We start from the raw sequence: 24,474 nt of genomic DNA, 5'->3' as shown, positions 1-24,474 counted from the left end.
GATTCTCAACCACCGCGCCACCAGGGAAGCCCGGAAAAACTGTTCTTAAATGCTAGTGTTCAAGTTAGGTTTTTATATCATCTTTTATTTCAACAGCAAGCATTTTCAATGAAATTTATTATTATAGTTATTCATTCCTTCATATACCCTAGTACGCATTCATTTACTCAAAAAACTACTGGTGAAGTCTCTATTATATGCCAGGCACTAGTGACACAAAGAAAAATGAACAGACCCATTTTCATTATAAGATGGGAAGGGGACTTTATGTACCTGAATCCAAGCTATGGATGGGCTTCCGTGCCATTCTAACGAGCACACATTTTACTCTAGACAGATGGGGACTATTAGGGACTTTTAAGCAAAGAAACAGTCCGGTCAGTTCTGTATTTCAGACTGATAATTCTGATAGCTGTGGAGAAGATATTCAATATCTAAGGGGAGTTACGTAGAGACATGAGAACAGCTAGGAGATCGTATCAATTCAGGTAAGAGAGTTTGGAAACTAAGTGAGTTAAGAGAGATGGAAAATAGGGGATGGGTTTGTGAAATAGTGTGGAAACAGCATATTATCACTAGGGAGACTCCCGTACACACAATGAAAAATAGTAAGCAAAAATATGGAGGAACTGTAGAGAGAGATTCTTAATAAGCAAAAGGAAAATAAGTAAGACAACTATTCGAAAACTCACAAACTTCATTCTTTCATTCAGCTACGTGCCAGGCAGTTTTCTAGGTGTTGAGGATATAGAATTAATCCAAACAGACAAAAATCCCTACCCTCAAAGAGCTTAATCCTAATATGATAGACAAGGAATGAATGAATGAAATGAACATAGTATGTAGGATGGTGATAAGTCCTACAGAGAAAAATGAAGCAGGAGAATATAATATCATCGTCTACTCTTGAACTAGCTGGTTTATTTCACATGGCTTTCAAAAAGCAACATAAATGTTATCTGCTTTGGGACGACTTTCTTGCTCTTATCCCCATGACAATAAGATGACCACAGTCTGTATGCCATCACACATGAACAAAGTATTGATCTACATACATACATATACACATCTCCCATTCTTTTCTCTATCTATACATTTATCTCCATTCTTTCATCTATCTATACATTATAACACGAATCTCCAACCATATTGTTATTACTCATTCTATACACATCTCCACAAATAGACTGGATCTTACTCCTCTACCCCAGCTTTGTATCTTCATATCTGGCACACATCAGGTCTATAATAAATTCTGGTTCATTAGTCAGTAAATAATACATAGGCTTGGACTTTTATAAACTGTATTTAGGCATACACATAGACTTCTGCCAAGAAAAGAACTACAAAAGAACCTAAATCCAACCTTCAAATAATTCCTGCATCAATCAATTTAATATAAGCTCTTTAAGGGTCTGCTTCATTCCAAGCAGACCCTTCCAAGGGGAAGAAAAAAAGGTCCCTCTCTACAGTCCCTGAGAATTCCACAGCAGAACAAATAAGCTAAGCAAAAAGATTCAGCGAACTCAGAACAGGGAACCATGAGTACTGTCAGGCTTGGATTTTCACTCTTTAACGAAGGAAGAATCCTACAGGTGAACCACTGCAACTGGCTCCAGTCTTTTCCATGCCGATAAAGTCCAAAGCATACTGTGAGAGAAAAGACCATCACATATGAAAAGCATTAGTTTCCTTTAGTTTAATCAGACACTCCTATTGGAATCTCATATGGATCAATACTTAGGTAAATTCACAACCACTAAAGAGATTCTGCCACTTAAAAATCTAGTACTCCATAACATACAGAAGGCAATGCCCTGGTGTTTACATATTTAACCAGCTGTGCGGGTCATCCTAGTTGCTGACATATAAACCTTACACACACAAAAAAGATATCATTCTGTTGATTAGACTTTTTTACCAAGAAAGAGCAGTACAACCACCTTTTTTAAAAAATAAAACTTCATAGAACCAACCAAGTTTTACATACAAGAAACCAGAGATTTGTTTTATGAGCCCACCTAATATACAAACAGCCCTTACATGCATAATAAGGATTATACCCTTCTTTCTCCTCCATCATCAGCATCTAAGAAATAATTAAGATGTTAACTGTTAACAATTCCACTTGTATAATTTGTATGTAGTCCAACTATTAAAGGGATCCATTATTCTTTGCCAGCAAAAACAAAAACAAACAAACCAACCAACAAACAAAAAGACTTTTCCTGATATACTCAGGATCAGAAGCTACTAAACCAGGTAAAATCCCCATTAACAAGTTCTCCCTAAGCTACTTTCTTACCCAATTAGCCAGCTGTCTAAACTGTTGAGTTGGAGGGGAGGAAGAGGATGGCTATTCCTGGAGAGCAGAAACAGCCATTCCACGGTGAAGAAAGGGCAGCGCTCACTAGAGCTGTCTCCTTTGGGCAAGCTGCTATCGGCAAGGAAGACCTGCAGTAGATACAGATATGTGCAAACCAGCTGCAAGAGCCTTAACCCAAAAGAGGCTCTGTGTGGTGTGTGGGAGGATGGGTGTGTACAAAGCACTTTCCCTTTACCCAGCATCATGATGGACAGCAGCTGAATCCTACTGAAAACTCCTTTTATATATCCTCACTTTGGTTGAGACTCAAAATTGTGATTTTGTGATCAAGGCTCTCTGGGTTCAGACGTTGCTAACCAAGGGGTGTATGAATGCTATCATATTAATCTTGCCATTATTCTCTTCTTTTAACTAATCCAATATAGAGGCTGTGAAAACTGTTCACCCTAATAGTCCCATATCACACCCTTTCAGTATTTACTATGCAATTTCTATAAACTATATAGTGGAAATCCCATTCTATACCAAGTTCAATTATCCACAGGATCTAAAATACACTATTTACAAAAGCTTTGAATACAACAGCTAAAAGAAAAACTGGATCAGTTATGCACATACTCGACTATTAATGATAAAGATGACTGCTTCAGAATCATGCTAAGTGGAAAAATACTCCTTTAAACATGCTCAGAATATCTACCCAAGAAAAAAACTTACCATTTTGTAGAAGCAGAAACCACAGAATCCCTAAAATGGCAATATGATAAAAACAACAAAAAATTACTCGTGATGGGGGTGGTGGAGGAGGCGGCGGCAGTGGTGACAAGAGGCACCACTAACACAGAGAGTGTGGTATGTATCAGGCACTGTTTTCAGAAATCTATGTATATAACAACTATTGAAGCTCCGCCACAAGACTATAATTATTAGGCAATCTAGCTCCAGAATTCTACTCTTAATCACTGTGCTATAAATAATATGTTCTATGATGGGGGGCGGGGGGGGAAAAGACGAATCACACAAAGATGTCTCAAGCATCTTTCCATAAATGATTCCTTGTTATTAAGTAGTGTTTATCAATAAACACAATGTTATTACTACGGTCACATAAGAAAATATTCTCCCCTACAGAAAGCAAAGAAGGAAGGGTGGAGGTACCAAACCACTGCCAATGCAGAAGAGCATCTTCTATGTACTTCCGTGTATAGTCAAACATAACACACTAAAGCTGGTGGGCAGAACCAAAGGTACTTGATATCAGGATCAATATCATGATAGTATTAAGACAGTCTGTTTGGCCTTTCAAGGGGTAGAAGGAGGCTAGTTTATTTATACACACGGACTAAGGAGCACTTAACAATAGCTAAAAAAGCTTTTCTTCTTTTACTTTAATAACTTATACTTAGCAATACTGAAAATTAATAAAAAATTGTTGCAGAAAATAATGTATTTTATAATTCTATGGGCTCTTCCTACTTTATGCATAACCGATCTGTATTAAGAAGAAATCATTAAGCAGCTATTAACATGTATTCAATTTCTGCATGAGTAAAATTGTGCAAAGATCGAAGGAATTGGTGTTTAGTCTATATTATCTGTGTCCCTGGTGATGAATAGGGAGGGGAAGGGTCAATCAGGTTTATACATACAGCCTAAAATCATAGAGAAGAACTAAGAGTGAAGAATTCAAGAAGGAAACACTTTCTAAATAACTATTTAGAGAAGGAAGGCGTTTTCCTTAAAATGACCTCTCTAATTAGGGTATAACTCTGTTAACTGGGCTAGAAAGAAAATCGAAATAATTATTATATGATACAGAGCCTTTCTTCTCGTACAATTTTTATTTTACAAAGAGAGAAAAACCGATGAAAGAGGAGGAAGACTAACGCAGAACGCATGCTGCACGTGAATCCATCAAATCTGCACACCAGCTCCACACTGGCACAGATTTCTTAACATCTTTTGTTTTGGTTTTTATCAGCATTGCCAGTTGTCAGAAACTATCATGGTTCAACGTGGGTGATTTATTCCTAGTCAAGTGGAACTGACTGCTCTGCTGCTGAGGCCCTAATCACTGAGCAAACGTAGAAGGGACTTCCTACAGGATGTAGTTCTAAGGACAAGAAATCCCAAAATACTCCTTGCAGTCACCTAGCTACCTGGAACATCATTTAAAGGAAAGAATTTTTTGGATGATGCCTCCACACTTGTTCTAAGCAGCCGTCAGTGTCAAATGTTATTGTGGAAAGCAAGTTACTCAGAAAGGCTCTGACCTTTACCTTCTTGGTTAATAATACCTCTCAGTATCAGTGGTAAAAGTACAGTCTGGATGAACTGGTCATAATCAGCTGGCAAAAGAGACCTACAGTAATCAATGGAATCTAAAAAGGAAAAATTCACTAAGTCCCCTGATCTACGCAATTGTCTGTCTACCATCCTGCAGGCCTGTGAAATGTACTAACAAGGCACAACTATACTTTACCAAAATGATCAGGGTTTGCCCAGACTGTACTGGTCTCTAAATTTTACTTGTCCAGTTATGTGTTTCCAACGATTAGAGGATACAAGAGCAACAAAGTCATGTGGAACTCTAAGCAGTGTTTTAAACACAATTTAGGTTGTTAAAACTCCCACATCTATATTCTCAATGACTGTTTAGGGTCTTTAATAAGCCCAGCAAAGATTCTGGCTGACACAACCAATTATTTCTTTGGTTGAGTTTCCCTCCCAATTGTGCTATTCTCTCATCATATAAGTAATGGACGGATTACCGTGATGAATAAATAGCTAGCTATGTCCCACTGGGCAAGTTACTTGTTCTTTCTAATTACCTACCTACAAGACAAAGACCACTAATATTCCTTTCAATTCTAAAATACAACTGTATTCTTATGATGGGAAAGACGAGAACATTTAAAAAGTAATAAACTTCAGCAGAGTACTACTGTATTTTATCTTAAAAACTGTTCAAATTGAACTATACAGGAAGTATAGGTATGACCTTTAGGAAAATACAGAGTCCATTGCTCCGGTTAGATTTTATTAATTGCTGGGAGGGAAAGTAAGTTCCTTGATAGACTTGCTCATGGTACAGATAATGGAACTAGGGACCTCTTGAATTAAAATAACTGGATAATATGAAGCAAAAGCTGGTGAGACCAAAGGTCACACTGCTAGTCAAGATCTGCTTGGTAGACAATTAAGGAAATGGCTCAAATACTTCTTTTTATATCTGGCAGGCATATATAAAAACTTGACGGATATTCATATGCTAAAATTGCTCAAAAAAAAAAAAAAAAACAACAAAAAGAGGACCCATAAACCCACGGTGGCTGTCCTTGTGAAGCAGCGGCAATGATGAGACTGTACCTAGGACCTCAATTCACACCTATACGAATGGCATCCCTTGAAGGTGTACGATAACAATAGATAGAACACTCTTAGATCTAATAGTTCACTACATTTTAGTGATGAAAGAACTCAGTATTTTTAAGTAACTAATTAAAGCAGACACACTAGGCTTAGTTTCTGCCCATCCCCCCACAAAGAACCACTATTCTTTGTATTACTTATTACCAATAACAAAGTCGGGAAAAATCAAGTACATAACAATAGAAGGCTAGCTAAATTAAATATGCTCTATCAACCATTACAGTTCATATACTTGATGATTAATTAAGGACATGCAAACTTCTTTATTATATAACATTACATGAAAAAGAAAAGTTATCAGAATGTACAATATTATCCCAATTTGAAGGAAAAGTTTATTTTTACATAGAATTTTCCTTGTTATACCTTTTCCACATTTTTCAAATATTCCAAATGGACATACATGATTTCAATGATAATGACAAAAGCAATAATTTTCTAACTCCTATCTGAGAAATCTCAGGATTTACAAGAAATATGATTAGGATCATGATAAGAGAGATTCTCCTAACATATGCACTTACCAACATGGGAAATCTCTAGGGGTTTCTGTGGGACATGTGAGCGTTTCTATTTAACCCACACCTTCCACAGGTTCATACTGTGGGACCAAACCAAGCTGTCAGAGACTTGGGGGGTTTTCCGCAATGCCAAAGGAAGACTGAGAGATAACAAATGAATCCAGAGAAACCAAGACTTGCAAAACCTATTTGAAATATAAGGTCCAAAGGAAACAGCAATAGGATGCTTCACATATTTTAAGTCTAAATTCAAGTTCATCTCACTCAATTTTTATTTTAGCCAGGCCTTCTTTTATGGCCTGAAGTAAGCTAACTTGTACTAAAAGTCAATCCTAGTGTGACAAGGCTGGGTTTCCCAAGAAGCAGACCTTGAGACAGATTTTATTGTTCAAGAAATTAGAGGGTGCTCTTGGGATCAATACCAGTGGAAAGGAAGTTGGGGGGGCGGGGAGCATGATGGTGCAGAGGGAGAAATTAGGCTGCCATGAAGTCCCAAAGGATTCAGACAACCCCATGGGAAGCTCTGAATCTGCGATGACCTTTCAGAGTTGCCCCAAGTCAGGGCAATGGATTCAAGCCCTTGTACCCTACAAGGATCAATCATCGGATACCAATGGGAAGGGATGTGGCCTTGTACAAGGTAGGTCTCTTTAGCCAACGCAATCTCCACAGGGGATACTTCCAGCACCTGGGGGAATACATCCTTCAACCCTCAGCAGGGATCTGGGTCACTCATCACAGCATCCATTATACCCAGCAGCTATGTATGCTCTTTCTAGTTAAATAATATTTAACATGAAATTGTAATTGCTCTCAATTTATGCTGTATTTGAACCATATACATAATTTTATGGCTTTGTAAAACCTAGAGACCCTTGTATCCCAACTTGATTGTTTCACCAATGGTGGGCATTTTGAAGCAGGAGTTCAGGGATGGCCTTTAAGGTGTGTCTGACATCCCAGTCCACACAAACGAGCCATGTGCATTTTTACATGAAGAGCACCCACAGCTTTCATCAGATTGTCAAAAGGGTAGGAGAAAAGTTACAAATCATTAATTAGTGGCATTCTTTTCAAATACCCACAATATTTTCTAAAACGAATAGCCACTTCACTTAAAATTGCTTGCTTAGCTGTTTTACAAAGATACTGTGTTACCAAATTTGCTGTGTAAGAGTTTGGCCTGGTTGGGATGCAGGGAGAACAGATCCAAACAACAGTTCCTCACCTATATGCAATGGAAGCCCAAGAATCTTATTAAATTTAGTAAATTCTCCTTGGTCAACTTGAATGATTTTTCTAATCTGAAAAACCCCTGCAGGAAAAAAAAAGTGTTAGGAGAAAAAAGTAAGGAGGTCTGGCAATTACAGGAAGATAAAACAGATAAAGGACAAAATACACGTCTGATGCTGGAAGCTCTTTTCTGGTGAGGGTGTACATATCGGTATGGCAGAGAGAAGGAAGAGCACAAAAAGCTACTTCATCAAAGTTTGATTTAATAATTTCTTCAGGAGGTTAATTATTCCAACTTCTCAACTAGAGTTGACAGGCACCTAGGCGTCTATCCAAAAACAGGCATTCCCACAGGTGAGAATGCAATGCAAGTTAATTCATGCCAAATTATAAGCAGTTTTAAGCAGAAGAAAATATTAACTGTGCTTCAAAACTCTGATCAAGCATTTTTTTTTCCAAATCCTTTGCCTCTTTCTAGATATTTATCTATGTAATATTTATACTCTGACAAGTTCCTGCTACAAGGTCTCCTGAGAGACTACTAAGAACAACCTTTGTCCCAAAAGGAATCTGACCCTTCCATATTGACTTGTTAATTACCATTCTTCAAGTTTAAAATATGTTTTCAGTCAAAACAGAAGTCAGGGCACTCCAAACTAGAGCTTGCAAGAGTCTGAGAATATTAATACGGCATACGATTAATAGGAAATGGACACATCACATAAATCTTCAAATTATTCACGAAGCTACTTAAAAGTCCAAAGAAATGATGTTTTAATAAGAGTCAAAATTACTTCTGTGTTGTACAAAGCATTACACTATAAGCCTTTGAATGCTTCTTGTTTATATTATACCCTAGCACTTGAAAATAAAGCATTTATCCAAAGGCTATGTTCTCTCAGGTCCATTCCTATTGCCTCCATGATAATGGTGGTAGAACAAGTTTCTACATCTCTCCAGGTGAAAAATACAAGGCTCTTTAAAAACACATCCACTCTTATCCCAGGAATGCAAGATTGACTCACCATACAAAAATCAATCAATATAATGTACCATATTAATAAAGAACAGAAACCACATGATCATCCCAATAACTACAGAAAAAGCATTTGACAAAATCCAACACCTCTTCATGATAAAAAACACTCAATAAACTAGGAATAGAAGGGAACTTCCTCAACTGGATAAAAGGCATCTGTAAAAAACCCAGTTAACATCATACTTAAGGTGAAAAATGAAAACCTTTCCCCTAAGATAAAGAACAAGACAAGGATGTCCACTCTCACCACCTCTATTCATCATTATACTGGACAATTAGGGAAGGGCAATTAGGGAAGAAAAAGAAATAAAAGGCAGCCACATTGGAAAGAAAAGGTACAGCTACCTCTATTTGCAGATGCCTTTACCTTATACGTAGAAAATACTAAAGAATCCACTAAAACACCATTAAAGATAATAAACCAATTTAGCCAAGTTTCAAAAGCCAAGACCAATAAACAAAAATCACGTGTATGTCTTTACACTAAAAATAAATAATCTAAAAATGAAGTAAAGAAAATTCCATTTACAGTAGCATCAAAAATAATAAAATATTTAGGAATAAATTTAAAGAAGTGCAAGGCTTGTAAACTGAAAACTACACAACATCAATGAAAGAAACTAAAAACAACCTAAATAACTTAAAAGACATCCTGTGTTGATCAGCTGAAAGACCTGATGTTGGGGGGAGGCGGTTACTTCTTTTTTTGGACGCCCAAAAGCCAAAACGATCTTGAAAAGGAACAAAGGTAGAAGATTCACAGTGTCCAGTATCAAAACCTACTACAAAGCTACAGTAACCAAGACAGTGTGATGTGGGAAACAGACAGACATATAAATTGATGGAACAGAACTTAAAGTTCAGAAATGAACATGTGTGTCTATGTACAACTGATTTTTAGCAATGGTCCCAAGACCATTCAGTGGGAAAAGAACAGTCTTTTCAACAAATGGTGCTGGGACAAATGGATATCCACATGCAAAATAATGAAGTTGGATCCCTACCTTACACCACATACAAAAATTAACTAGGAATGGACCAAAGACCTAAATGTAAAAGCTAAAACTATAAAACTCTTAGAAGAAAACACAGGAGGAAATCTTTGTGACCTTCACTTAGGCAATGGTTTCTTAGATATGATGTCAAAAACATAAGCAACTAAGGAAAAAACAGATAAATTGGACTTCATCAAATTTAAAACTTTTGTGCATCAAAGGATGCTATCAAGACAGTGAAGAGATAACCCAGAGAATGGGAGAAATATGTGCAAATCACTTATCTGATATGGATGGAATCTCCCGAATAAAGACTTCCTAGAACTCAATAAAAAGACAAATAACTCAATTTAAAAATGGGCAAAGGGGGCTTCCCTGGTGGCGCAGTGGTTGGGATTCTGCCTGCCAGTGCAGGGGACACGGGTTCGAGCCCCGGTCTGGGAGGATCCCACATGCCGCGGAGCGGCTGGGCCCATGAGCCACAATTGCTGAGCCTGCGCGTCTGGAGCCTGTGCTCCGCAACGGGAGAGGCCGCCACAGTGAGAGGCCCGCGCACCGTGATGAGGAGTGGTCCCCACTTGCCGCAACTGGAGAGGGCCCTCGCACAGAGGCGAGGACCCGACACGGCCATGGATGGATAAATAAATAAATAAATAAAAATTAAAAAAAAAAAAAAATGGGCAAAGGATCTGAACAGACATTTCTCCAAGGAAGATACACAGATGGCCAGCAATTACATGAAAAGACATTCAACGTCATTAGTCATTATGGAAATAGAAGTCAAAACCACAACAACATACCACTGCACACCCATTAGAATGGCTATTTGAAAAAGAAAAATAACTAGTGTTGGCAGAAATGTAAAATGGTTCAGCCGCTTTAGAAACAGTTTGGCAGTTCCTCAAAAAGTTACTGGTAAAGTTAACATCAATTCCACCCCAAGATATAAACTCAAGAGAAATGAAAAACGTATGTTCATACAAAAACTTGTACATAGATGTAACATGATCATTATTCAAGTGGAAACCACCCAAACGTCCAGAAACTGATGGATGGATAAAAAAAAAAAGTGCTATATTCATTACAATGGAATATTATTCAGCCATAAAAAGGAATAAAGTACTGACACTTGCTACAACATAATGAACCTTGAAAACATTAAAGAAGCAAGACATAAAAAGCTACTTATTATATGATTACATTTCTATGAAATGTCTAGCATAGGCAAATTGATAAAGACAAAAAGTAGGCAGTGGATGCAGAGTATAGGGGTTGTGACAGGTATGGGTTTCTTTTTAGGGTCATGAAAATGTTCTGGAACTGGACAAAAGTGATGGTTGCACAACCTTGTAAGTATACCAAAAACAACTGAATTATATAGTTTAAATTAGTAAAGTTTATAGGATGTGAATTATATCTCAACTAGGGAGGAAAAAAAAAGCATCAATCCAATTAACCCCATGGTGCTAGCTTTAAAAGTCAAGGTTCCCCCCTCCGCCCCCTCCACCCAGGGGTTTTTACAACCAAAAAATGTTTCTAGACCTTGTACAATGCCCCTTTTGAGACAAAACTGTCCCTCCCTTCCCCATTAAGAAACACTGATATAAATGGAATGAAATTATAATCTATTAATTTGAAGCGTCAATCTTTAAAAAGCATAGTTTCTGTGACAGAATAAGAAAACAGAAAAAATAAAAAGTCAAGGTTCCCAATATCCATCAACGAAGCGTGAAACTACTCTAGTACTGAGATTTATCTGGCGTTATTCCCCAAATAACACAAATACAAATAACAGTTTAGTCAAGTTTCTCTGTTCCTAATGGACTTAAAAATTCTCTTGCAATCACTGTGTCATCCATGCACATACTCAGTCTGACGCGCTTCTAGATGGCGTCTCTTCCACGTTAGATCACTCATACGCAAAAGTTTTCATCTAGACGGTTGTGCTGCTCACCTATGATGATCTCCAAGTTGAATACGTAGCATTAATTCACCTTCTGCTGTCAGCCTGCCCTTTCCACACACCTTATTCCTCTGTACCCTTTTCCTATCAATTATTTTCATACCCAGTGATAATGCCTCAATTGGGTAAAACAATTTAAAACTGTTTAGAATTCCTTCTGGTTTGAAGTGACTTCTGTTGACAGCAATGGATGACAGTAGAAGTCCTATGAATAAGCGATTAAAACACTGAGCAGAACATGGAAATATACAAAAAAGTCATACGACAACAGAAAAGAAAGTGAGAGCTTTGTTACCATACCACACAAACAAAATCTCGCCCTCACGGTCTCAATCCTTTATCCAACATTTTTATTCAGCCGGAGCAGATATTTTGCACAGACGGCCGCAACAGTGTCTCCGACTTCACGTGCTTTTTTGTAAGTGGCTTTGCCACTCCTCCAGTAAGACGTGGAGTATTTTCCTTGACGCTCCCGCCACCAAATCAAGTTAGGTCCTGTGACTACTGTGACCAAAAGAGTACAGACAAAAGGAATCCCCTGCTGCTTCCAAACCAACTCCTAGCGCAACCCTTAACTGGCCACGGAGCCACGGAGCCAGAGGCCAAGGAATACCCAGGCAGGATGTACGCAAATGAAGAAACCATCCTGGTAGTGGGTCACCCAGCTGCAGACACCCCCAGCTGTCACCAAACAAATTAGGGACAAACTACGCAAGAGAGCCCTTCCTGAATTCCTGATTCACAAATAAAATGACTGTTTACTCCACTAAGCTTCAGCAATAGTTTACTATGCAGCGGGAGGTTTTCCTCCCCCGTCTATCTTTACAATGCTATTGCTCTTTCTCTTTTAATCACTGATATCGAAAGTGTATTGTTTCTAGATTATCAGAAGGTAGGGATGAGGCATGTTGTGCTTTCTTTTATTGTTTTTACTTTTTGGAGAGGGGTGTTCTGGAAGAGGAGGGATGGTGAGAAGGAACATATCGTAATGAAAAGGTATTTTGTAACAAAGTAAACTAAGATCCTCCCTTTTTTAGGGAATAATTCTTCAATCATTGTAAGATGCCACTTGTATAATACCAGCATCATTTAAAAAGTTATCTGCTGACAAATGGAAGTTAAACCAGACTTTGGAAGTTCAACTATCTACCCTCCTTAAGGTTTACTTGAAAAAGTGAGGGGAAAAAAGTTACATGAAGCAAAGTAAATCCATATGGAGCATATTCCCCAGCAGAAAAGTTACCATCAATCAGACTTCATTTACTATGCATTGTTTTTTCAATAAAATATTTCAAGAATTTAGCTATACATATTTTCCACTGAGGAAAAAAATTTTTAATTAAACTGAGTTCTATTAAAAAATAAGAAAGAAAGAAAGAAAAGGGAAAATTCTAATGCCTAAGTATATTAAGTTTCCAACTTAAAATCCAATTAGGGCCTGACCTGCTCTTCTTTCAACTTAGCTTCATTAACAGCTGGCTTGTGATTTAAAAATAATATTGAGAAAACATTACAATTAATCCTTATTAAAAATAAAAGCACAATTTTTAAAATATTAATTTTCTCAGAATAAATTAGTAAATATTGTTTTCAATGATAGAATATATTCTTTCCATTTTATGATATGGAAAAGGTGAAGAAACTAACATGTCCTTAAGTCAAGACTCTACAGCAAACAAATAGAGTGTATAAAGAACCTGTTCTTTCTGACTTCCTACCGAAAACAAAATAACAGGAGACTTAAAGAACCAATCTAGGACCACAAAAAGGGAAAACTTTCTAATTCAATTATCAGTTAGCTTTCTGCTACTGATAAATCTAAACTCTAAATACCAAAACCTAGGAAACTGGAGATGCAGGCAAGGTGAAATAAAGAGAAGTTACAGAAGCATACAAGGGAAAGATGATAACGCCTGCGTCAGCAAATTAAACGCCAAGCTACATTACCATTTATAATCAATCAAGCAAGAAGCTGTACAATTTTAACACAGATTCTGAATGCAGCTCAGATTCAAATGCTCAATTACACTTTCCAGGTGAGTGATTTATTATAAAGATAAGAAATTTACTGTAACACAAAACTACTTTAAACCATAGCGGAGAGCCCTGGAAAGGAGAGGCCGGTGCTAATCCCATTGTACTGCATGCTTGGCCATCTGCTATTGTCTCATTTCATTCTCTGAGCGCAGGGCTATCCCCGTGCATACAAATACATATACTACCTAGAAAGCTGGAAGCCTATGGGCAGGCAGTGGTGGCCCAGACAGACCCAAAATCGGCCCAGAGTATGTGATTCACCATCCAGCCATTCTCAAAGCTGCTACTATTTTCAGAAAACAAGGACTTTTTAATGCATATTTAATATGCCAAAGTAATGCCAAAGTAATACATTGTTTCCTGGTATTCTCCTTAAATAGTAAAAGAGTTAAATATTACTTAAACTTACAATTATAAAGTAACATTTGTGAGAAAAATGATAGAGAATGCAGATGCCAAGAACAAGGAAAGGATGAAAGCAGAGTTACCATCTGCTCTTCCTTATGGAATAAGTGGATAAATCAAGAAGCATAATAGGGACCTCCCTGGTGGCGTAGTGGTTAAGAATCCGACTGCCAATGCAGAGGACACGGGTTCGAGCCCCGGGAAGATCCCACGTGCCACGGAGCAAATAAGCCCGTGCACCACAACTACTGAGCCCGCGTGCCACAACGGCTGAAGCCCACAAGCCTAGAGCCCACGCTCCGCAACGAGAGAAGCCACCGCAATGAGAAGCCCGCGCATCGCAACGAAGAGTAGCCCCCGCTCGCTGCAACTAGAGAAAGCCTGCACGTAGCAATGAAGACCCAACGCAGCCAAAAATAAAAAAAAAAAAAAAAAAAAAAGAAGCAGCAGCAAAGTAGGTTAAGTGTTGCATAGAATTAAGACATGTCTCCAGGGACTTCCCTCGTGGTCCAGTGGTAAAGAATCCGCCTTACAATGCAGGGGATGCTGGCTCGATCCCTGGTCAGGGAACTAAGATCCCACATGCCGCAGGGATAACTAAGCCCATGCGCCACAACTGCTGAGCCCGCGTGCCACAAACTATAGAGCCCACGAGCTCTGGAACCTGCGCGTCACAACTACAGAGCCCATGCGCCCTGGAGCCTGCACACCACAGCTAGAGAAGAGAAAACCTGCCGCCACAACTACAGAGAAGCCCACGCGCTGCAACGAAAGACCCTGCGTGCCTCAATGAAGATCCCGCATGCTGCACCTAAGACTTGATGCAGCCAAAAGTCAATTTAATTAATTAATTCAAAAATAAAAAGACATCTCTCCAGGAAAATCTCAAGATCCGCCTGTAAGGTTATACTTCAATATACCACCGCAGGGTAAATTTCTAAAGTTTCTGATGCAAAATCTGCAGGGCCAGGGGAAAGAAAAACTGAATTCTATTTATCAGTTTCCTAAATAAACTAATAGGACAATAAAGATGAGTATATTCTCTGAAAACCTTCTCATTATGTAAGAAATGGGAATAATTTTCCCAGAGACCAGGTAATAGGAGACATCATAGTAAGAAAGAAAAGGCATTGAGAGACAGAGCTCTACCAGAAATTTTTAGGAATCCGTATTACAAATGTATGAAGTACAGAGGTGAAATTCCAGGGCATGACCCTCTGGAAAGGACACTATTCCCCTTTTTCATTCACACCGCTCTCTCAGCTTGGGACCTCGTACCCCTTCCCCATCTGCCTAGCAAACTTTCACACACCTTTCAAGACTCGACTGCTAAGACTTCTCTTAGACTCCTTTCACACAAGGTCAAATCTGGAATGCCTTGCTTTGTGCCCACTGTACACCATTTGTATGGTAACTTCTTTAACTGCTACAACTCTGAGACTCTGAGAGCAGAAACCATCCTCTCTGTGTACTTAGCACAGTGCCAGGTGCACAGCAGAAGGCAATGCTGACTGCATGAATGAGACAGCTGAGGACGCCTGGGAAGACTGGGACGCCCACAAGAACATAAAGTGACTGTGCAACTATAAATGCACCCAGTAAGGGGGGAGAGGAGAGAAGCCAAGAAGATTCCAGTGTATAGAAATAGACACACTGCTTAGAAAGCTAGGCCATCGTGTGCATCATCACGTGGCTCACATCACTCTAAGAAGGAATTATACAGAATGATAATGAGTCCAATGGACTCAGATTTTCAAGACAGATTTCTTCTGGATGAAGAACAGAGGAGAAAATGGATTTACAAAGGAACTGTACTGTATAGCACAGGGAACTCTGCTCAATATTCGGTAATAACTGAAATGGGAAAAGAACTTGAAAAAGAATAGTTACATATATATGTATAATTGAATCACTTTGCTGTACACCTGAAACTAACACAACATTGTAAATCAACTATACTCCAATATAAAATAAAAATTTTAAAAAAAATAAAAAATAAATTAGACCTGCCAACAAACTGGGATTACCAGAAAAAAAAAAAAAAAAATCCTACAGACAACAAAAGGAGGTCTTAGAATTGTTTGGATAAACGTATCAATCTGGTAGAGTTTTCTTACAATATACCACAAAAGTCTTTTCTGAGCCTATGCAACATTTTATCACCTACATGGACGTATAAAGAATATATTCATGGGCATCCCCAGTGGCGCAGTGGTTAAGAATCCACCTGCTAATGCAGGGGACACGGGTTTGAGCCCTGGTCCGGGAAGATCCCACATGCCGCGGAGCAACTAAGCCTGTGCGCCACAACTACTGAGCCTGCGCTCTAGAGCCCGTGAGCCACAACTACTGAGCCCGCGCTCTAGAGCCCGCGAGCCACAACTACTGGGCCCACGTGCTGCAACTACTGAAGCCCGCACACCACAACTACTGAAGCCCGTGCGCCTAGAGCCCGTGCTCCACAACAAGAGAAGCCACCGCAATGAGAAGCCTGTGCACCGCAACAAAGAGTAGCCCCCGCTCGCCGCAACTAGAGAAAGCCCACGCGCAGCAACAAAGACCCAACACAGCCAAAAATAAATAAATAAATTTACTTTTTTTTTAAAAAAGAGTATATTCATAAGGGTTGAAGGCATAAAACTGAAGGAGATAAACAGACTAAATAAATCAAGTTTCAAAAGATTCTCAAAGATTAGAGTCATTGGCTGAATTTAGCAAAGTAAAATGTAATAAGAACAAACAATATTAACACCTATTAATATATGCATGGTATATAACACTTCATGGGTTCCAAGGTGCTTTTATACACATTACATCATTTAACAACCCCCCCAAAGTAACTATTATACCCTGTCTACAGATGAGGAAACTGAGGGTTAGTGAGTTTTCCCAATACCACATTTCAGGGAGGGCCAAGAACAGAACATTAATCACCTTCTAATCATCTCTCTTGCAACTAGATCCAAAATTCCAAAGAGTACAAGTATGGAGGAAAAATGAGTGTAGAAAAACAACTGCCATCAGAAAAATTAATCAGGGCAAGTAAGAATAATGGGAGGAACAGCAATATTTCACCGAGGAAAATAAGATTTGGGGGCTGTCAAATATAGGCTCCCAATATCTAAAAAATCATCCTGCTGAAGGAGGATTATTACACTTGTTCAATACGGCCCAAGCTAATCTTAACCAGCAAATACGATAAGTAGCCAAATTCTGGTTCAAGGAAAGAGGGTCAAAACTGTCCAAGCCATTCATGCATCTTAATTGGACATATCTGACCATAAGCTGAATAAATCCATTTGCCAGACTTTGTAGGAAATTTTAATCAAACGAACAGCTGGGCTTTATCAAATGAGACTCTGCATCAGACATTGTTTCAAAATATACAAATAAACTTCTAGAGGAAGGTGGTTCTAATTTCACAATTATAAAATTAGGAATGAATTTAAAGTAAAACACAGGAAAAATTCTTTCTCAATGAAGATAGATATGTAGGTACAGAGAAGGTTTTTTCTAGGCATTTTTATTATTCATATTCAAACAAAAGGAAACATATAAAGTATATAATAAGCACCCATGTACCAGCAAATTAAACAGAAGTAAATCTGCCTCCAGGTATTTTAAATATATTTCAAATATAAATATGTATCTATATGTTATGAAGTATGTTAAATTACACACAAACGCATTACCCATCGTAAGAATGAGAATTACCTGAACTACTTAAGATACTCATATATTCTTCCTTATCCCAACCCTCTTCCCTTCCCTACCTCCAGAAGAAATAACTTTGCTGAATTTTTATCCTAAATATTCCCTTGCCCTAAAACGAAAAGAATAATATATTCCACTGTGTGACTATACCACAACTTACTAACTCAATCATTCTGTCAATAAACATTTGCAAAGTATTTCCTCAGTTCTGTTTTGGTTTTTTCCTTAATCCAAACAAGGTTACTATGAGCATTCTTACATACATCCTGGAGTTCATCTACAGTATATGTATCTGGCAGGGTACCCTTATGTTTAGTAAGTGCTTTCCAAAATAGTTGTACCTATTTAAAAACCCAACAGCACTGTGTGAGAAATTCAGTTGCCACATTTACCAACACCTGATACTGTCAGACTTCTTAATTTTTGCGAACACAGCTTACAATGCTAAGTATAAAATGGTTTCTTAATCTGGTCTTATTTTACATTCCACTGATTACAGTGAGGGTACATAACTTTTCATATTTATTTGCCATGTATATTTCCTCTTATATAAATTTTATTAACACATACACAGGTTGTACGAAAACATGCATCCTGACCTAAGATACGGGTGCATGCATAAACACCAAAGCAAGCGTTTATTTCTGTGAGAGAATGGAGGGGAATACTCTCAAGAAAAGATATGCCAAAGAACTTTGACTCTGTTTGAAATTTTACTTCCCAAGTTGAGTAATTACCATTACTTATTATGTTATTCTCTATGCTTTTTGAATCTCACAAGTAATTAAATTATAAAATGTAAAAAGATAATATAAATGCATGGTCAACAAGCAAGCACCCAGCAGACTTCCCTGGCTGTCCAGTGGTTAAGACTATACTTTCCAATGCAGGAGGTACAGGTTCAATTCCTGGTCAGGGAGCTAAAATCCCACATGCCTCGCAGCCAAAAAACCAAAACATCAAACAGAAGCAATCCTGTAACAAATTCAATAAAGACTTTAAAAATGGTCCACATCCAAAAAAAAAAAAAAACTTAAATAAAAAGGTACACTTTAGGGCTTCCCTGGTGGCGCAGTGGCTGAGAATCTGCCTGCTAATGCAGGGGACACGGGTTCGAGCCCTGGTCTGGGAAGATCCCACATGCCGTGGAGCAACTAAGCCCGTGAGCCACAACTACTGAGCCTGCGCATCTGGAGCCTGTGCTCTGCAACAAGAGAGGCCGCGATAGAGAGAGGCCCGCGCACCACGATGAAGAGTGGACCCCGCTCGCCGCAACTAGGGAAAGCCCTCGCACAGAAACGAAGACCCAACACAGCCATAAAATAAATAAATAAATTAATTAATTAGTTTAAAAAAAAAAGGTACACTTTAAAAAAAAACAAACAAGCAAGCAGCCAGGACCACTCTTGAAAAAGTGTTCAAAGGAGTTCTTGGGGAACCAAGAATTAAATGAAATGTAAACCTTGGGAACAGGTAAGCCATGGTGCTACAAACAGTGGTAAACATTAAATTCACTTAAACAAAGAAATAAAGGCTAAACAATATGAATCACGATTACAGAAAGGACTTTTTCCCCTTCAAAAAGCAACACAATGTAAATATGAAAAGCACTGTGGACTCAGCAAAAGACAACAAAGCTTACCAACAAAAATCAGGAAGGGGGATTATAAACAAACTAAGTATTTTTCATAAAAAGCAGCCAAAGAAACAGAGGCAGATAAATGGAACAGACCAGAAACAGGCCCAGATTTAAACGACAATTTATTTTTGGCATTTCAAATCAGGAGGAAAAAGGTAGATTATTTAATAAATATTATAATGATGACTGGCCACATAGAAGAAGAAAAAGCTGAATCATTAAAGTCAATATATAAATTTTATAAAACAATTTTTAGGTATAAAGAAAAAAGAAACTTTAAATGTACCAGAAGAAAGCATGCGTGAATTACTTAATAACCTTGGTGGGCATAAGGACCTTCTGAGCATGACTGAAAATTGAGAGGACACAGAGGAAAGGACAACTAAATTTGACACATAAATTCTAAAACAAATACCATAAAGGAAGTAAAAAAGAAAATGACAAACAAGAAAATATATTTGTAAAACATGAGGAAAGAGGCCAATTCACTTACTAGGGAACCCCTATAAATCAATAAGGGAAAAAAATAAACCATCTAACAGAAAAATGTAGAAACGACATGAATATGTAGCTTCAAAACGAAGAAAACCCTATGAAAAAATGCTCAACATGCACTCAAATTTAAATAAATATTAAGCAAGAAAGTAGATATTTTTGGAACTTCCCTGGTGGCGCAGTGGTTAAGAATCCACCTGCCAATGCAGGGGACATGGGTTCGAGCCCTGTTCCGGGAAGATCCCACATGCCGCGGAGCAACTAAGCCTGTGTACCACAACGACTGAGCCTGCGCTCTAGAGCCCGTGAGCCACAACTACTGAGCCTGTGCGCCTAGAGCCTGTGCTCTGCAACAAGAGAAGCCTCTGCAATGAGAAGCCTGTGCACCGCAACGAAGAGTAGCCCCTGCTCGCTGCAACTAGAGAAAACCCACGCACAGCAGCAAAGACCCAACGCAGCCATAAATAAATAAACAAACAAACAAACAAATAAATAAATAAATGGGGGCGCAGAGAGAGAGGAAGAAAGGGAAGGAGGGAGGGAGGGAGGAAGGAAGGAAGAAAAGGTATTTTTAAATTATCTACCAGGTCACTGGAAATTTTTAAAGGTTTGGCAACAAATGTCTGACGAAGCTGTGCAGAAACTCATCTTAATATATAAAGGCACAAGCTTTTTAGAGAACTGGGCATCCATCAGTTTTTTTAGATGCATACAATATCAATTCATGAATGAGGTATGTTTTTGTCATTAATTGTTATGCTACTTTAACAAATATATAAACAAGAAAAAACCCTATAAATATCTACTTATACAGCTATAGGACATCAGTTAATTATGGTGCAAGTAAGACACCGAAAACCAAGCAGACATTAAAAACAATGAGATAAAGCTACATATAAAAAGACACAAAAATACGTTTATTTTTAAACGAATAAAAAAGTATGATCCCACTTGTCTTTTTTTAAAAATGGTGTGTAACATACGTATGCCTACATATGCATATGCATAGATATTTTATAGAAGAGTATACAAATAATTATTAACAAGTTACATCTCTAAGGAGCTGCACTGAGAGGGTCAAAGGATGAGAAAAGATAAGTTCATTTCATATGTTTTTGTACTTTTGAATTTTTTTTTACCTTGAATATATATTACTTTCATAATTTAAAACTAGCTAATTTTTTAATCCACATTGTCATTTCTTAGTGTCTTTTCTTTAATTGAGGTATAACTGACATGTAACACTGTGTAGTTTCAGGTGTACAACATAATGATTCAGTATTTGTTTATACTGCAAAATATCACCACAAGTAAGTCTAGTTAACATCTGTTACCATATATAGTTATGAAATTTCTTTTCCTGTGATGAGAACTTCTAAGATCTACTCTCTTAGCAACTTTCAAACATGCAGTACAGTACTGTTAACTATATTTAGTCACCATGCCATACGTAACATCACCAGGACTTAATTATTTTATAACTGCAAGTTTGCACCCTTTGACCCCCTTCTTAGTGCATTAAAATCTAGATTTTAAAACAGTTGAGTACATTTACTCAATATTTCAAAACAAATATATTTCAAATATACTAGTGATTCTACATTATGCATAAAAATTAGACAAAAAAAGTTTCAGAGGCTAAACTTTTTTTTTTTTTTTTTGGCTGTGTTGGGTCTTCGGTTCGTGCGAGGGCTTTCTCTAGTTGTGGCAAGCGGGGACCGCTCTTCATCGCGGTGCGCGGGCCTTTCACTATCGCGGCCCCTCCCGTTGCGGGGCACAGGCTCCAGACGCGCAGGCTCAGTAGTTGTGGCTCACGGGCCCAGCTGCTCCGTGGCATGTGGGATCTTCCCAGACCAGGGCTCGAACCCGTGTCCCCTGCATTAGCAGGCAGATTCTCAACCACTGCGCCACCAGGGAAGCCCCAGAGGCTAAACTTTTACAATGATTGTACAACACTCTCCCCCAAAGTATACTTAAGAATTATTTTTTCTATTAAAAAAATAATCGTGGGCACACTAGAAGTTAGTAGCAAAGTTACAGCAACAATCTACAGTGGGAATAACCCAGGGATTTACAGCAAGCCAAAACATTAATACACATTGACCAAGAAAAAAAAAGAATATTCAAGTGTATAACACGTTTTGCAAAGCTCATGTGTTTCAAAGTTCCCAATTAAAAAGCAATATAGGGACTTCCCTGGTGGTCCACTGGTTAAGAATCCGCCTTCCAGTGCAGGGGACATGGGTTCGATCCCTGGTCGGGGGAATAAGATCCCACATGCCACGGGGCAACTAAGCCCACGTGCCTCAACTAGAGAGCCCGTGTGCTGCAAACTACAGAGCCCATGCGCTCTGGAGCCCATGCGCCACAACTAGGGAGAGAAAACCCACATGCCACAACTAGAGAGAAGCCCGCGCGCCGCAACGAAAAGCTTGTGCGCCGCAACGAAAGATCCCATATGCTGCAACTAAGACCTGACGCAGTCAAAAACAAACGAACAAACAAAAAGCAATATAGGGGAAGTTTCTACAAGCTAAACATAGTCTAACCATATATCCAGCCATCATGCTCCTAGGTATTTACCCAAATGAGTTAAAAACTTGTGCCCACACAAAAACCTGTATGGGAATGTTTATAGCAGCTTTATTCATAATTGATAAAAATTGGAAGCAACCAAGATGTCCTTCTGCAGGTAATTACATAAACAAACTATAGTACATCAGACAGCAGAATATTATTCAGCGATAAAAAGAAGTGAGTTATTAAGCCATGAAATGAAATGGAGGAATTTTAAATGCATATAGTAAGTAAAAGAAACAAGTCCTGGAAAGGGTGCATACTGTATGATTCCAAATACATGACATTCTGGAAAAGGCAAAACTGTAAACAGTAAAAACATCCGTGGTAGCGAGCTGGGAGAGCGATGAATAGGTAGAACACAGAAATCTTTATGGCAGTGAAGATACTCTGTATGACGCTGTAATGGTGGATTCATGTCATTATACATTCAGCAAAACCCACAGAACTGTACAAGACAAAGAGTGAAACCTACTGTAAGCTACAGGCTTTAGTTAATAATAATGTACCAATATCGGTTCATCAATTTTAACACATGTACCACACCAATGCAAGATGTTAATAACGGGAAACTGTGGGCAGGGAGTAAATGGGAAAATGCCCTAAAAATAAAGTCTGTTAATTTAACAACAACAACAAGAAAGCAATAGGGGGTATCTCAAAGGCATAGGGAAGGGAAGAGCCCAGCGGAAGGTGCTCGGCTGGGGGTTGTAGTTAAGGTGGGACAAAACCAGGTGACAAGCAAGGAGGAAGGGGGAAGGGCCGCACCACAGCAAACACAGCACTCGTGTGGCCAGGGAGGGGCTGCTGACCCCGTGCTCCTCTTGGGGAGCTCACAGCGAGCCATTTGTTTGTGTTCTCCGCACTCACGCATTCTCCAAGTCTTGGGAACTGGAACATTTCTCTCTCCCGGCTCAGAGATGATCAGTGGAAAAGGAACCAAAACAAGTACCTCATTATGTGTCAAGATTAATCTGGGAAAACTGTGGGCTGTTGACTGAACTGCTTCTCTTAATCGGCTGGTGCTCTAGCTTTAAAAGTTCCCAGGAGACAACCTGAAATCCAGAATCTTCTCAAAATAGAAAAGAGTGGGGGAAATTCTGAATACATCACCAAACAGTAAGAGCCTCAAGCCTTTGGAAAGAGCCCAAAGGCCAAAAGCAAGACCTGCAGAGCTCTGTCCACACTGGTGGGTAACCTGATGATTATCTAACAAATTCAGCATGTGTCTACCAGAGTTCCAGAAGAGTGAGAAACCTTGGGATTCGTCTGAGTTAGAACAATCTTTGATTACAGCTGAGTCACCTCTGTGTTCTTAATACAAGTAAGACCTGGGGTCTTTTCACTGTGTCTATTCATGTGATAAATGTCGCCCTCCAGTGTGAAATGGAAGGACGCCCTTGTTCTGTGGGGAAGACAACTGTGGAAGAAGGAGCTATGAGTACGGAGAGAGCCACCTAGAATGCCCCCTCCAAACCCGTCGGCAGAAGGCCTCTTCCTGGGGGCCTCTAACAGATCCTGAATGCTGCAGAAACCCCAGAGGCTTGGGATCTGGGACCTTCCAGGAACTCAAGATCTCTCTTGCTGAGGTCCTTTCCATCATCACATGGACCAAAGTCTTCACCAAAGCCTTTGTGCTTCTCACCGTCTTCCTTACCAGGAAGCTCCACACGCCAGCCAACTATCTCACTGGCTCCCTGGCCAAGACCAATCTCTTGGCTTTCATCTTGGTCATAGCCATCCGCATCACATATACCATCACCCACACCTGGAACTTTGGCCAAATCCTATGTGACATCTGGCTGTCTTCTGGAATCACGTGCTCTGTGCATCTCTGCATCACTGCTGTGGACGTGTACTGGCCATCACCAACATCCTGTAGTACAATAAACGCCAGATATGCGGCCTCCACAGTCACCACTGTCTGGGCCATTTCATCTCCATCCTGTCGCTCTTCTCCCTGATCTCCTACATGATCTACTCCACAGATGGTGCCTTCTACATCCTGTCCGTGCGGCTCATCACCTTTCACACGGCCTCCGGAAGCCACCATATCACCACAGCCCAGCTCATCAGAGTTCACTCTACTCCCTCAACC

General features: G+C 39.1%; 1 protein-coding gene across 1 annotated transcript in view; it reads right to left on the bottom strand.

The window, feature by feature from the left end:
• The window catches only part of LOC137759766 (ELKS/Rab6-interacting/CAST family member 1-like), a 137,516-nt gene that overhangs the window by 45,977 nt on the left and 67,065 nt on the right, over positions 1 to 24,474 (bottom strand).

Source organism: Eschrichtius robustus, chromosome 2 (genome assembly GCF_028021215.1).
Source record: "Eschrichtius robustus isolate mEscRob2 chromosome 2, mEscRob2.pri, whole genome shotgun sequence".
Classification (NCBI taxonomy): domain Eukaryota; kingdom Metazoa; phylum Chordata; class Mammalia; order Artiodactyla; family Eschrichtiidae; genus Eschrichtius; species Eschrichtius robustus.
The sequence above is the reverse complement of the archived record's forward strand: the minus strand, read 5'-3'. Positions and strand labels throughout refer to the sequence as shown.